This window comes from Eptatretus burgeri, chromosome 10 (assembly GCF_056783735.1).
Source record: "Eptatretus burgeri isolate ZD-2024b chromosome 10, Ebu_testis_v1, whole genome shotgun sequence".
Taxonomy (NCBI): Eukaryota; Metazoa; Chordata; class Myxini; order Myxiniformes; family Myxinidae; genus Eptatretus; species Eptatretus burgeri.
Window position 1 is genome coordinate 34466087 of NC_140970.1, and position 11247 is coordinate 34477333.

Here is an 11247-nt window from a genome sequence, read left to right on the forward strand (position 1 = left end):
AGAACTCATGGATGTATATCCACAACAATTTGACCGCATTCGTGAATTTCATACAATGTACAGTCTTGTTGTGGACCCAAATGTCCCACCACATGTTGATCCACCATGTAGAACCCCTATTGCTCTCAAGGACAAAATTCAATCAGAACTTGATGAGATGGTTCTGCAGGTAGTCACATGGAAAATCAAGGAACTGCCTGAGTGGGTCAGTTCTCTCACGTATGTAACAAAAAAGACGGCAATATTCGGATTTGTTTGGACCCAAAACATCTCAATCGAGGCCAGAGTCACCCATATCACAAAATACCTACAACGGAAGAGCTCAAGCACAAATAGGCAGGAGCGAAATACTTCTCAAAACTTGATGCCAAGTCAGGGTGCTGGTCTGTAAGACCCAATAGAGACAGCCAACAACTTCTTACATTTCATCCCCAGCGGGCCGGTATTGATTCCAACAATTGCCATTTGGACTGTGTAAGCCAGGACATTTTCCAGATGGAAATGGACTGTATTGTGCAGGATTGTAAATGTGCAGTTGGTATAGCAGATGGCATCGCTATCTATGGCGCCACTGAGGAGGAGCATGACAGGCATCTTGAGGAGCTGATGGAAACAGCATGACGTGAAGGCCTCATTTTCAATTCAAACAAATGCTCCATCAAGAAGACCAGCATCACCTTCGGTCATACTTATGGTAGACAAGGAATATGGCCTGAACAGCAGAAGGTTCAAGATCTGAGAGCTATTCCAAAACCCGAACTTCAACATTTCATCGGCTTCATGACATATTTGTCACAGTTCATCAATGACTTCAGTATGAAATCTGCTATTCTCAAAGACCTTCTCAAAAAGGATTCTGAATTCCTATGGGAGCTGCACCATCACATTGTATTAGATCATCTGAAGAACGAGGTGTCAGAAACATCTCTTCTTCACTACTATCATCCAGAGGAGCCTGTCTACCTCCAATGTGATGCCAGTCTTTGAGGCCTTGGTACAGCATTGCTTCAGGTCCATGGAAACCAGTTAAAGCCAGTGGCATATGCAAGTGAAACCCTGACAGATACTGAACAACGTTACACTTGCATTAAACGTGAGCTATTGGCCATTGTGTTTGGCATTGAATGTTTCCATACCTACCTGAATGATCGTAGTTTCATTGTGCTCACCGATTATAAACCATTGCTGGTAATCAGTGACAAGCCCTTGACCGCCGCCCCACCGAGATTGCAATGAATGCTTGTCAGACTCCAAGGGTATAATTTTACAACGGAGTACCACCCTGGGGCAGCCAATCAGTGTGCCGATGGCCTTTCCCGCCTTCCTAATCCACTCAATACAACTACAATCGACTTGAACTTGCATATGGATTTTGTCCGCTTGTCTGGAGAAGTTTTCTCAGCTACAACAGGAAACACTTCGTGATTCTGACCTGAGTCAACTTCGAGACTTTATTATCAGTGGATGGCCAGACCGTCTGAAGGACCTACCAAAGGTTCTTAAGACATACTGGAGTTTTCGGGATGAGTTGTCAATTGAAAATGGTGTAATTCTTCAAGGTGATAGTCATTACACCCAAGAGTATGAGAAATGACATTCTGCAGAACCTCCATTCAAGCCATTTTGGGCACGAGAAAACCAAACTGCTGGCTAAGCACACCGCATACATCAACAAGGACATTGATCAGCTTTTGGACTGCTGTCCGACCTGCCAGCGACACCAGAAATCTCAGCTGCCTGAATCACGACAGCGACATGACATTCCGCTCAGACCATGGAGTAAAGGCGGATGTGACCTGTTGTACTTCAATGCAGCTCAGTGGCTTGTCATCGCACATTATTATTCAAAATTTCCTATTGTCCGTAAACTACCCGAGTCCGCCCCCAGCCGCACGATTATTGCGACCTTGGGGCAGATATTTTCTGAGTTTGGAATTCCTGATACATTTATGAGTGATAATCGTCCTCATTTCTCCAGCGTGGAATTTCGTTCACTTACTGGGAAATGGAATTTTTATCACACACATGTCATCTCCAACATACTCAAAAATCTAATGGATTCATTGAGCGCCAAGTCGAGACAGTGAAATTCATCCTCCGCAAATAAAAAATTGCGGAAAATGATCTTCATCCTGCACTGCTAAGCTTGGCGTTCCATCCCAGTGAGCTACAAATTGGCAAGTCCTGCTCAACTGCTGATGGGCAAAAAAGTCAAATGGCTAGTAACAACCAGAATCACCAACACGCATGACGATGACAACCTCATCAACCAGGCATGCTCAGGCACAAGAAATGTCCTGCCTATACCCTGGACAACGAGTTTGTGTGAAGAACCACAACGTTCATAGTTGAGAGGAGCTATGGTTATCTCCAAGGTCATATTTGCTTGCATCACCAAAGGGTCAAACACTCCGACGCAACCAAATTCATATTCTGGAGCTACCAGCGTGTGTCGCGGTGCCCCATCAATATAGGGGCCAAAGCAAGATTTCTGAACCCACAGTGAGTGGGAACAGTGAACTGTCTGGAAGGTCTGGTGTTGAACATTCCTATGAACCATGACTGTGACGTCACAAGCAGAGATAGTTCGTCAATCTCCCCAGCACTCTGCCAGTTCTAGTCACATGTTGCCTCCTTCACAGAACCTGCGAACTGTCCATACGGGGTCTGGCCGAGCTGTGAAAACACCATGCAGGTCTTGATCTATAAACACTTTGTTTATCTGATGTTTGCATTTATACACGTTGGTTATCTGGTGTTAACAGATTTGGATTACTGTATTAGTGTTACTAGTGCGTACCTGTACGTGCGTGCGTGGCCGTACGTGCAAAAAAAACAACAAAAAAAACTTTCAAAACCGCATGCCAGAAACAACAACCACACATACTCAGGTCATACTGAGGTCCCCAGCATCAATTGTGACGTCATATCAAACGAAGAAGAAGACTTGTGACGTCATCGCACCGTGTCCTGTCATTGGTTTGGTAAATAAATGGCCATAACTTGGGAAACAGCTGAAACGGATGAAGAAGAACGATATCAAATGTTGAAAAGGCACATACTCAGGTCCCCAGCGTCAATTGTGACGTCATATCAAACGAAGAAGAATTGTAACGTCATATCACCGTGTCCTGTCATTAGTTTGGTAAATAAATGGCCATAACTTGGGAACCACTTGTCCGATTAATATCAAACCTTGAAAAGGCACATCCTCAGGTCCCCAGCAATATATCTGGCAAGTATCAATTAGATCGGACCGGTGGTTGTCGAGAAACAGCGGTCACACACACACACACACACACACACACACACACACACACACACACACACACACACACACACACACACACACACACACACACACACACACACACACACACCTGGAATTATAGACAGATAACGATCTAACGACACATTACAGAGAGGTCATGGGATTGTACTGGATTGCGTTTCGATATGAAGCGGGAGTTCCGGCGTGACGTGAAGCGGTGCAACAGGCTCGTACGTGATCTAACGTAACCCATTTGATCTCGTTCGTGCTTCGTACCGTCACCCCTGCTGCTGCCGCGTGATCTCCAACGTACGGTACGTCTGGCACGACTCTCGTACTACACGACTCCTGAGGTGAGGCGCACTTGCAGTACCGCAACGAACAGTAAACTATAAGGCGCTACTTAAACAGCAGTGTAAACACACAGTACGGAACGTACTCGGTTTTAAAACATTCCGCCGGAGATCGAGAATGAACAAGACCGACTGAGCTTCAGCCCTTCGTGACAGCGCCGCGGTCTTTTTTTGAAATCCCTCGCACATAAAGACCAAAAGTTTATACTTCAAGCACCAGCATCGTGAGGTGTTTGAGTAAGACCGATATCTGCCCCTGTTTCCATGAATATAATCGTTATGACCTCGAAATAACGAATAAAGTTTTTCGCCCTTGCTGAAACGTCGACGAGATGCGACCGCCGTTGCCATGGCGACGCGGCCCGTTCGCCGCGACGAAGCCTGCGGCCTTGCTTGGAACTCGAGCTTTAAACCGCCTCACACAACCTAAATATTAATCGATTAATCAGCTCGTACTGCAACGGCAAGCATAGAGATAACATCAACTAAACGGAGTTTACTTCGCATTATCATTCAATGTGTTGTGAGAGCAGGAGTTACAACCACTAACGATGGAGGGGCAAGCAATTTAAAGGGTTCAACCTCATTCGCTCGAACACATGCGATATAATCATCGCGTCAAGTAAAACCTGTACTATACGGTCATCTCGTTTCCACAGCCCTCACTTGCTTATTCGGCAGGTAAAGAGCACACCCTGCACATAATACCTGTGTAGTGTGTACTGTATTGCAGGACTTACCACCGATACTCGTCATTAATTTTCATACTGCATTACACATCAAGTTTGCTACCTGTGATCCTTAACATCACTTTGCACTTTGCATTTGGCCACAGGCAACTCTCTTGGAAAAGTGTCCTCATGACGGCACCAACACCTCACGACCACTCGGCTCTGGCTGCCGGCGCTCTTGACTCCCCTTCATCCAATCCTCATCAAGAAAAACCTGCACGGCCCCTTTCGGCCAAGGGACGCACAAGGTCATGCTCTCCAGGGCCCTCCACCCTCTCGATGGAACAAGTCTCCCCCAAGACGCCCGTAAAAAGTCATACTTATCAATCGCCTCCAAAGAAGCCTTCCGCGATCAAAAGGCCTCCGACGCCGATAGCCAGATGTCTCAAGACAACCGTTTTTGGAAATTTGGAGAATTCAACTTCAACTAAAAGAAGCACTAGATGCACACCACCAGCAAAGCACTACCACGTCTTGCCCCCCATTCGTAGTTCCTCCCTGCCATCAATTGAAGAAACTCCATGGAAGAACGTACAAAGATCAAATGTGAAAAACAACAATGGAGATGATGATTGAAACACGGTTGTTGGTTAAAAGCGTGGAAGCAAACCGTGCATCTTCCCCTTCAATGGCAATTTGGCGAGCAGGGCAGGTGATGGTCCGCTCCGTCCTATGGCGCTGGCGGGGTTGTATTCGGGAAGGGATAAAAGGGTCACCGTGTGTCCAACACATTCACACTGTTAAATATCCACCAGCACTCCGCTGAGCTGAGGATACTTAATTCTAATATCGTTAATGAGTAGGTTAATAGTTTTAAACACCTTGTGTCATACGGAGTTTTTGTAAACAGCTTGTATACCTATGTTGCTCACAAGCTCGAGCATATGCAGGTACACTCACCTGCTTGATTGGAGTTGGTAGTGTTAGTAACTTTATGCACCTGTTATAGTTACTACATTACCATTTTATTGGCCTTTTGAGAAACGTAGTTGTCTTTTGTTCAAGACATTCAAATACGGTTTATCTGAACATGTCGTAGTTGGATTGAATAGCTTCACGTACAATCAGAAAGCTGTATCAATAAATACCTTAAAATGCAACAATGCACATTATATACTAAAAAAAAATTCAATCAAAACTCCTGTTCACACGTTACTTTCATTTTAACATGTCATCTATCCCAGCAGGTGAGTAATAAAACAGAGCAATGGTAAAATATTTCCATAATCATGGTTTGTTCCTGCACAGTGCAAGTGTATTTAAAAAAAAAAAAGAACACTGGAAACGGTGCAAGAAAAAGGTATTTATAAAGATATATTGGCATTAAGACGACTATCGAGGCCAAAACGAAGGAGCGATAATGTCAAGCCTTCAATAAGTGTGGCAATTCCTTGGTTCCATCGCACAGTATACCATCGTGTTGTTATTTCCGATTTATACACCGATAGTAAATCACATTTCATCAACTACAGCACCATGTTCTCAGGTTAATGATTCACTAACTTTTGTACCAATCATGGTATGTGGTAAGGTGAGGCTTTAATAAACCGAAGATACCCTGGCACCACCAAACCATTATCTTATCTATACGAGCACAGAACGGCGTGCTTCATCACACATCATCGCTGCAGAGGCAGAGGCATCTTTGACCATGCCTGCTTTCCACAGGAGTGAGGGAAAGGAGAGGTTTGTGGGTGTGGGTTAGTAGGGGTAATGGGGGATCAGGGGTTGTGGGTGGGATGGAGGAATGGTAGAGGGGGATGGGGTGGATGTTGGCCAAATATACTTTGTTATGCTCTGAATATATGCTGTAAATCAGAAGTCAGAACACAACACATATAAATAAAAAGGAACCAAGCAAATATTTATATTTATTTTAAATTATGAATTACAGCTGGATGGCAAAGACAACACAATATGAACAACTGGATGGGAAATTCGAACTGCCAGCTGTGCAGAGCAGATGTGTCCCCAATAGTCCGGGAGCAGTGGGGGTGAAAATGGTTTTTCCGGATAAAGTTTTTTTCTTTGCTGTTTCTTATAGCCTTGGGGTCGCTCTTCATGATTCAGGGGGGTGACCGTTTGCAACCCTTGGGCAATTTGCTATATTGACCCTTTTGTGCCGGTAAATGCATAAATAATGAAAAAAATCAGTTTTTTCACTATTTATTGCAATGAACCCAACCAACATCATCACATTTGCTTGTGTCGATGTTTATTTACAAATTATGTAACAAAAAACAACTTAAGATAGAAAACAATTGTGAATTACTCAGTATTAACCCTTTCCGGGCTATTTTAACCCAGGACATAAAATTTGAACACAGACAACATATGATTGCACAATAACCACCTCATCCTCACTTTAGTCACAAATAAGGGAACCAAAAACAACTTAAAAGATAGAATGACTTAATACTCAATATTAACCCTTTCCTGACTGATTTTACCCAGCACAAACCATTTGAACATCTATAGACAACAGGGGTCTTTGACGCACTATTGCACAAAAACCACTCCAAAATTATGGCATGGGATTTTAATGTCATCTTTTGCTTTCTGACCTGCTGACATTGATGCAAAATAGACTGGGTTAGACACTCAATGTGTTTAGTTTGACCTACCGTAAGATCAATTAAATTCGTGAAACAAACAAATAATCTGTCAACCCTGAAAATAAATAAGTCAAAAATTAGATTCTAACCTGAGAGAAAACATTTTATAACTGTGCCTGAATACTAGTACCGTACAAAGGTTCACATTTATTAGTACGGTTCCCTGCTAAAAGAGGACAGCACCCAACAACAACAGTACTGTCATGCCCATTTTGATAACTGTCATTGTTAAAACTAAATTTATACAATCTGAATTTGGCTAGTATTTAAATCTGGAGATTCTATTTTACTAACTACCTCATATAAAGCTTGACAACTGGAAGTCTGGTAGCCTATTCCATGACAAACCTGCACAGCAGAGTGGGAGTGGTGCCCAGCCATGTGCTTCTAATATCTCAAACAATGAAATGGTGCCACCTTTTGTCAGTTTAACTAACTCATGAAGTCTCTCAGCCAATACTTCATCTTAATATGCATGGGTGATATAAACAGATCAAGCAGGAAATGTAGGCCTACGTTTGGGGTATATGATCCCCTAGGATCGATGTCAGGTCAGGTTCGATCTGTGACCTGCTACAGGTACCATGTAAACCTGTACTAACCTGTCCCATGGTCTGGTTGTCGGCGACTAAACCGTCTCCCCCACCAGGTTTTCTGGTGAGGATGGTGTTTGGATATGGACACCCAGCAGGATTAAAAACAAAACCTGTCAAAGGGCGGAGGAGCTCCTTGCGAGCCAACGGCCATCCATATCTAGTGCCCAACTGTGTCTGCGGACGTCCTCCTGCAGTTGGGTCACTTCTTATTAGAAGGTTGGTGGCAGGATTTGCACTCCGGCCACCGTAAAACCCTTCATTCCGCAAAACGCAAAAACGCAAAAAAATCTGAAAACCTACTCCGTGGGAGTACCTCCTGTGCAGCTTCCCTTCGCAGGGCAGCTCACCGGATGACGGGATTGGGGCAAAGCCTTCGGGACCCCCAATCTTTGATGATAGGAGGGAAACCACGGGGTAACATCCCTGGGTCAAATTGCGGGAGAGTGTGTCGGAGTGGTGCTGAGGTGTCGTCCACCAGACGGCGGTCTCCTTGGGTTAACCTGAGGCGGTCCCTTCGGGTGGGTGCCTGGAATGTCCTATCCCTAAGAGAGGATGATCACCTGTCTCTGTTATCATCTGAGCTCAAGCGTTTGGACATCGGGATTGCAGCTCTCTCTGAGGTTCGGAGACCGGATTGCGGCGAGATAATGGTGGGTGGTTACACCTACTATTGGTCTGGTCGCTCTGATGGTTACCATACCCAAGGAGTTGCTGTAGCTGTGTCCAATAAGCTGACCCCAATGATAATTGAGGTAACACCGGTCAACGAGCGTATTATGAGATTAAGGATTCGCCACTCCTTAGGTGTCATTTCCCTGGTCTCTGTTTATGCTCCGACTGAGGCGAGTGATCTCACCGTGAAGGACACATTCTACGCCACACTCGAGTCTGTGGTTGAGTGCCCTCGAGTGCCCCAGACGAGATACACTTCTAGTCTTGGGAGATTTCAATGCATCGACTGGAACTGATAGGGATGGTTATGAGGTGTGTGTTGGTCCCCATCTGTCAGGAACTATGAACCAGAATAGCACTAAGTTCCTTGACTTTGCAAGAAGTCATGGACTTAGGGTGGCTGGTTCATGGTTTCAGCGCCCACAAGCTCATCGCTGGACTTGGTATTCCAACGCTGGCGGTGTGGCAAAGGAGATTGACCGTGTCCTCATTGACTATCGTTGGAGGATGATCCAGAACTGCAGGGTCTACCGGAGTGCTCAGTTCCTCAATACTGACCACAGGCTTGTTGTAGCAACTCTAAAGCTGCACCTTAAATCCTGGAGAATGGTACCATCCCAGCCTAGGCTGGATGTTGCCAAGCTCAGGGATGAGAGAGTAGCTGAGGAGTTTGCGAACAGGCTGAGTGGACACTTGGGGGGTCTGGGTGCTTTGGGGGGTCCTGAAGAGTTGTGGAGCGCCTTCAAGACCACCGTCCTTGATGTTGCCGGTGGATGCCTTGGAGCTCACCGCAGGGCAAAGAAGAATTTTGTCTCAAGGGACACTGGACACCATTGACCAGAGTCGCAGGGCCAGGCTGAATGGCAGAGCTGAGCTGTTCAGGGAGCTGAGGCGTAAAACTGTACGTGCACTGAGGGTGGACAAGGAGGCCTATGTGCGAGGAATCTGTGAGGGGGTAGAGCATCACCTGTGGACAGGTGATTCTCGTCCCGCTTTCAGGGAAATTTGCGCATTACGTTCATCCAAGCCCATCCCTCGGAGCACTGCAGTTCGAGCAGAGAGTGGTAGGCTCTTGACAGAGGAGTCTGAAGTGAAGGCCCGCTGGGCCAGTTACTTTGAGCGGTTGTACCAGGTTGATCCCCCAGCTGTCGAGTTGGACGTCAAGGGTGTTACAATCCCTGTTGCTGACCCTCGAATCAACTGTGGTCCACCTTCGCTTGTGGAAACACAGGCTGCGGTGCACCAGTTGAAACGGGGCAAAGCTCCAGGGATCTGTGGCATCCATCCTGAACTTCTCAAGGCTGGTGGAAATGCTGCACTCGTGTCGTTGCATGCAGTTTTGTGCTCTGCCTGGAACACAGGCATCATCCCAACTGACTGGAAGAGGGGCCTTGTTGTCCCTCTCTGGAAAGGGAAGGGTGATCGCCAAGACTGCAACAACTACCGAGGGGTGACGCTGCTCTCAGTGCCGGGCAAGGTCTTTGCTCGGATAATTCTTGATATGGTTCGCCACCATCTGCTTGAGCACCAGCGTCCAGAGCAGTCAGGCTTTACACCAAAGAGGTCAACGATTGACCGTATCCTTGTACTTCGTGTCCTCACCGAACGCAGACGAGAGTTTCGGCAGGGGCTGTTTGCAGCCTATGTTGATCTCTGTAAAGCGTTCGATTCAGTGAATCGGGATGTCCTCTGGAGGATTCTTGGTCTTCGTGGGGTGCCACCAAAACTGATCGATGTGATGTCTGAACTCTACTCTGGTACTGAGAGTGCTGTGAAGTGTGGTGGTACCATCTCTGACTTATTTCCAGTTGTTACTGGAGTTCGTCAGGGATGTGTACTTGCCCCCACACTTTTCAGCACTTGTATGGACTTGATTCTAGGGAGGATGTCGGAGAGATCAAGTTGCGGTGCATCGTTTGGGAATGTCAAGATCTCGGACCTTGATTTTGCAGATGATGCAGTCATCTTTGCGGAGACTTTAGACATCCTCTTGGGGGCCCTCGAGGTGCTGAATGAGGAGTCGGAGCCGTTGGGATTACGGGTGTCTTGGGTCAAAACTAAGATCCAGGCTTTCGGTGACATCTTGGATGCTGCTGTCCTGTCTGTGTCTGTTTGTGGTGAGGATGTTGAGGTCGTGGAGAGATTCACTTACCTTGGCAGTGATATTCATGTCTCTGCTGGCTGCGAGTCAGAGGTCAATAGACATCTGGGTCGGGCCTGGGGAGTCATAGATTCACTGGATCATGGGGTGTGGCGCTGCCGGTACCTGTGCGGGAGGACGAAAGTCCGAGTCTTCAGGTCCTTGGTATTTCCAGTCTTGCTCTATGGGTGCGAGACTTGGACTCTGACCAAAGATCTGAGACGGAGACTTAATTCCTTTGGTACCAGGTCTCTCCGGAGAATCCTCGGCTATCGCTGGTCGGATTTTGTGTCCAACGAGTGGTTGCTGAGAGAGACTCGGATGAGATTTGTTACCTGCATAGTCCGTGAGCGTCAGTTGCGGCTGTATGGACATGTGGATCGTTTTCCTGACGCTGATCCTGCTTACCAGATTCTCTCAGCGAGGGAGTCTCCTGAGTGGAGGAGGCCAGTGGGCCGACCACGTGCCTCATGGTTGCAACAGGTTGACCATCATCTCAAGGAGATGGGGATGGGCCTGGCATCTGCCTGGGGGATGGCCAGACGGAGGCCCCTGGAGTACCGGCGGAAAGTGGACGCAGCGACGCGCTGTTCTGGCACATGCTCCCTCCCATACCTGACCTGATCCCCTAGGAATGCCAGGAAAGGGTTAATAATCATTAAATTTGGGCAAATTGTGTCCAAATCAACTGTAAAATACTTGCCTTGTGAATAATAATGATGAAAAATAAATGTGATGACTTTGGGTCACAGCTATTTACAAGATAAATAAAAAAATGACCGTTTTTACAGCCATTTTTCGCTGCTGTGCAGGGGTTAGGCTTTTCCTTGAGGCAATGTTTTATGGCCGGATGCCCTTCCTGACGCCAA

At 46.4% G+C, this 11247-nt stretch overlaps 1 long non-coding RNA gene across 1 annotated transcript; it reads left to right on the plus strand.

Moving 5' to 3' along the window:
* Positions 1–3140: 3140 nt before the first annotated feature.
* On the plus strand, positions 3141–4542 carry LOC147018300 (uncharacterized). The gene is made up of 2 exons (XR_015062328.1): positions 3141–3624; positions 4460–4542. It is a non-coding gene; the product is annotated as an uncharacterized LOC147018300 (long non-coding RNA).
* Positions 4543–11247: the final 6705 nt, after the last annotated feature.